The sequence below is a fragment of the Mus caroli genome, chromosome 2, assembly GCF_900094665.2.
Source record: "Mus caroli chromosome 2, CAROLI_EIJ_v1.1, whole genome shotgun sequence".
NCBI classification, from domain to species: domain Eukaryota; kingdom Metazoa; phylum Chordata; class Mammalia; order Rodentia; family Muridae; genus Mus; species Mus caroli.
Window position 1 is genome coordinate 8,270,560 of NC_034571.1, and position 5,458 is coordinate 8,276,017.

The window sequence follows — 5,458 nt, forward strand, 5'->3', positions numbered from 1 at the left end:
CATAGTGCCTGCAGTTACCACCAGGAATAACAGCATAGTGCCTGCAGTTACCACCAGGAATAACAGCATAGTGCCTGCAGTTACCACCAGGAATAGATGCTTAAAACTTGGTGAATCTGCTGTTAGGTGTTATGTGTTAGCTTGCTTGGATTGCTTTGGGGGAAATACAATAAACAGAGTGGCTTTTAAACGACAAATCCTTCCCAGTATTGGAGGCCCCGGCCCAGCCTGCTCTGAGGGCCGCTTTCTGGCTTACAAGTGGGGATCCCATGAGAGGCTTCACATCCACACTAGTCCCAGTTCTCAAAGGTTCCACTCTCATGACCCAGGCAGCTCCCAAAGGCCCCAACTCTCAGTGTCCTTGGGGACGGTATATAGACATTTAAGCCAGAACAGCATAGTTATGAACATAATAAGAAGGCTATAGAAATGTTTGAAGGTGCTGGGCATGTTTACCATATGGGATGATTTTGTGAATTAGCCCCAAATTCAACAAGTTGTGTATACTAAATATGTGCAGTTTCTGTATCTCCAATACGCCAATAAAACAGTTTTGTGGGTCATCCAGTTTGTATTTGAGTCATTTAACTAGAGTTTGAAATAAACGATTAATGATTTTTTTGTTTTTTTTTTTTTTAAGGCAGGGTGTTTCTGTATAGCCCTGACTGTCCCAGAACCCACTTCTGTAAACCAGGCTGACATCCAACGTAGAGATCCATTTGCCTCTGCCTCCTGAGTGCTGGGGTTAAAGATATGCATCACCACCACCTGGCTTACAATAATGATTTTTAGTGTAAAACATTTACATTTTAGTATAAAATATTTTGCAGAAAATATGTTGTGATGTGTTTATTAAACAAATTCAAATTCGAGTAGTAATCTCTTATTTTTATTCACTGAATGTAATGACTTTTTGTGAAATGTTAACTCACATGGCAACTTAGATTCTTTTGAAAATATTTTTGTGGGGGCTGGTGAGATGACTCAGTGGGTAAGAGCATTGACTGCCCTTCCAAAGGTCCTGAGTTCAAATCCTCAGTAACCACATGGTGGCTCACAACCACCTGTAATGAGACCTGATGCTCTCTTCTGGAGTGTCTGAAGACAGCTACAGTGTACTTACATATAATAAATAAATAAATATTTTTTTAAAAAGAAAATATTTCTGTTTGTTTGCATGTTTGTCGGTCGTATTATGTATGAGGTAGGTGTGTGCAGGTGTCCTCAGAGGCAAAGGGATAGGGCATCAGGTCTCACTGAAACTGGAATTCAAGCAGTTGCAAGCTGTCCCATGTAGATGCTGGCAACTGAACACAGCTCCTCTGGAAGAGAGACATACACTCAATCTCTGAGCCATCTCTCCAGCCCCATGAGTTCATTTTTAATGGCTGATATAAACTTGGTTTCTTAACAAAATATGAAAAAAATTGATTGGATTTGGAGTCCATTATCTCAACGGCTGCTAAATTCCTCACGGTCAAAGTCACAGGAACTTAGACCTGCTTCTCATTGATGAAATAGTTGGTAGGGTGTTGTCTTAGTCGGGGTTTTTATTCCTGCACAAAACACCAAAAAAGAAGCAAGTTGGGGAGGAAAGTGTTTATTCAGCTTACACATATTGCTGTTCATCACCAAAGGAAGTTATAACAGGAACTCAAGCATATCAGGAAGCAGGAGCTGATGCAGAGGCCATGGAGGGATGTTACTTATTGGCTTGCTCAGCTTGTTTTCTTATAGAATCCAAGACTACCGGCCCAAGGATGGCACCACCCACAATGGGCCCTCCCACCCTCCATCACTAATTGAGAAGATGCCTTACAGCTGGATCTCATGGAGGCATTTCCTCAAGGGAGGCTCCTTTCTTTGTGATAACTTCATCTTGTGTCAAGTTAACACACAAAACCAGCCAGTACAGATGCTGAGTTGGTGGCTCTCCTGAACAGTTTGCTAAAGCAGTAAACTCCAGGACACCTGTGGTCCATCACTCAGAATCCTTGTTCCCTACCATATAAAAGAAACAGTGTGAGAGTTCGAATGGCCCTTGTATGGGGCTAAGTCCACTCTAGCCACATGCCATTAACAACAGTAGATATGTGTTTCCACCTACATACAAGAAGGAGCTGGAAATGGCATCTCACCGTGAACCCCAGAGTTCTCTGCTGTTGAGGACAGGTTAGTAGAGACCCAGTCTCTGGTACCAGAAATTACATCATAACCTACCAAGAGATTCCAGATAAAGTCAATTTCCTCTGTGAACTACAGTTGTCCCATTTGTGAGTAGGTCCCAGTGCTCGCCCTACAGTATTGTTGTGAGAGCTCAGTGCTGATATATAGAAAGTATCTAATAAACAGATGAGTATATTTTATTGGCTGCCCTTTAAAAAGCATTTAAAAATATTTATTTGCACTATGTGTTTGGATGTCTGCACGTATGTGTGTGGTGCCTATGGAGACCAGAGAAAGGCCTCAGATCTCCTGGAACTAGAGTTACAGAAGTCACTGCCTTGATGCTGGGAACCAATCCTGGGTTGTCTGCAAGAGAAGCCGGTCCTCTTAACTGCCGAACCATCTCTGCAGCCACTATTAAAAGTATTTCTGTGACTCCTACCTGGTGATGGGTTATCTAAGAGTAACTCAGACTGGTAGTGTCAACTGTATACATACATATGAATATTCTTCATCCATTCTAGACAAAGGTCAGCTGAGTTCAGTTTCTCAGCTTGGATGAGATCACATAGCTAAGGATCTTAAAATACATCTGGCTCTCTGACCTCAGAGTAAACAGTGTAATTTTTGCCAAATGTCCACACACTACATAAACATAGACGGCAGTATTTGCTACATTCTTCAAACACTTAAGAAAATTTTTATTTCTACTACTACAAATGACAGTTTGGCCCAGGCTATAAATTCTGGTTCCTTCATGCAGTTGTCTGACCACAACCCAGTAAAAGAAAACTTGACAAACCTACTACTTCCTCTCATTGGTTTCAGCCGGGCACTTGTTCTAGTGGGTCTGACTTATGCCGAGATGAGTCTTATAGCAGACATGGTGCCAGCTATGATACTAACTCTTTTCTCCTATACTGATGTCAATCAGGGCCAACCGTGAGTTGCTAATGGCAACAGACAAGACAGCTTCAACCACATCGCCCTGCTTGGTTGCTTGGTTTTCAACTTGGTTTCACTTTGCCATGCCAGCAGACCTTCCTCAGGAGGCTGATCATGTCATCCTGCATCTGTATTGCTGGCATGGATTTACCTTTGCTGCATATTTTTATAAGTTTGATGGAAAAGTACAGCCAGGGAGAGAGAATCAGCTGACCTCAACATGAATTTCCCAGACCTTCTTAGGGTCGTGACCTATTGTAACAGCTGTTTGACCCATCCTGTTTGCCAGCATCCAAACAAGCAGATACATTTAAGGGAAAAATGTATCCCAAGATCTTTTTTTTTTCGAGACAGGGTTTCTCTGTGTAGCCCTGGCTGTCCTGGCACTCACTTTGTAGACCAGGCTGACCTCGAACTCAGAAATCCACCTGCCTCTGCCTCCCGAGTGCTGGGATTAAAGGCGTGCGCCACCACGCCCGGCTGTATCCAAGATCTTGAAGACAAATGGCAATTCCTGCTTTCCTTTGAACCCGAGGATGTGGTGGGATACTTGACAGGCAAACAGCGTTGCCTCCTTTTCGGAGATCTTCTTGTAAACAATTAATCACAAACATCTGCAGCCAGCCCTTTCAAAATATTTTCAGCAAGCAACAAAGTCTTCTTTGGGGCTGGGGATTTGGAACAGTGGTGGAATGCTTGCCTAGCATGGTGAGGCCTCGGGTTTAATTCCAACACAAGCCAAAATAACCATTCTCTAGTCTAATCGTTTCTATAGGCAAATCCCAAGTTCTCTACACAGGTTGTTTTTCTTATCACTGTAACAAGAGACTTGATGGAAGCAGCTGGAGGAAAGAAGGATGTTTTTTAGCTCAGGGTTTAAGGAAGGACACAATTCCTGATGGCAGGAAGATACGGTCACATCTGTACCTAGTCAGGAAGCAAGGAAGATGAATGCTGGGGTTCATTTGGCTTCCCTTTTTATTGTCAACCAGTCACCAACTCATGAGATGCTGCCACCCATGTTCAGGGTGGGCTTCCTCCTTCTGTTAAACCTCTCTCAAAGACACACTCAAAATGGGGTCTCCTAGGTTATCCCAAACCTAAGGTGACGATGAAGGTTAACCATCACAGTTCCTGCATTCACATGGGTCAGGTTATAGTACAGCTTGAACTCCTGGGAAGAGTGGCAAGTCAATATTTCCACTATTTCTATCTTGAAAATGAAAGACCTTGTTTTATGTGAAGACTCAGATATATCTTTGAATAAATTAAGATGAAGTTTGTAGTTTATTAGCAAGCGTGTCTAACCCATGGCCTGTAGGGTTAGCTCCAGTATGAATACTACCCAATACAAAACTGTAGGCTTACTTAGAACTGTATGAGGTTGGGTAGAGTTGTTTGTCTTTGTATTCAGTTGTTTGGTTCTGAGGCATGAGCTTTGTAGCTGGCAGTTTTGTTGCAATATCAGAAGGTTGGACACATCTGGTTAGAGCTGCATTTAAAGTTAATATCTGAAAGGCTGTTCTCTCCAAGATAAAGAGGCCATGGTTACAATTTGTTTGCTCTGTCTCCAAAGAGAAAGAATAAATATCCTCTGATAAGGCTTCTCTTGAGTTAAGCTCTGCCCTAGATGAGAAAACCAAGGGAATCCACCCAGTCAATATCCAGGCTTTGAAATCAAAACTTTGCGTTTAACTATTTTTTATGTTTTAGGAATTTCTCAGTCAGGCAGTGGTGATGCACGCCCCAGCACTCAGAGGCAGAGGCAGGCAGATCTCTGAGTTGGAGGCCAGCCTGGTCTACAGAGTGTGTTCCAGGATAGCCCAGGCTACACAGAAAAACCCTGTCTTGAAAAAAAAAAACCAACCGAACAAACCAAAAAAACTCACAGGTAACTCTCTCTCTCTCTCTCTCTCTCTCTCTCTCTCTCTCTCTCTCTCTCTCTGTGTGTGTGTCTATGTGTCTGTGTACACACACACCTGTTGTTACAGCCTGATTTTAGAGGTCAGGGAACAGTTGTCAGGAGGCATTTTCCACCATTCACCTCGTTGTAGGCAGGGTTTCTCTTACTGTTCCCGCCACTGTTGTACTGTGACCTGTAGGCTAGGGGTGCTGATTTACAGATGTGAGCTTCTATGTCTGGCTGTTTTCCACAGGTTCTGGTGAAAGACCCCCGGAGGGCAGACACTCACTCAAGCCTCGGGACAGCCGCACACCCAAGAAGACACTGAGACCGAACTTAAGATGTAGAGAGTAAGATTTAATACAGCAACGACAAGAAAGCACATAAAAAGCACATAAACCAGAGCTCTGGGGTCGAAACTCATACACCCAGCATGGTGTAGAG

At 43.2% G+C, this 5,458-nt stretch overlaps 1 pseudogene; it reads right to left on the reverse strand.

Moving 5' to 3' along the window:
• Positions 1-1,981: 1,981 nt before the first annotated feature.
• Positions 1,982-5,458, reverse strand: part of LOC110289641 — a 150,197-nt pseudogene continuing 146,720 nt past the window's right edge.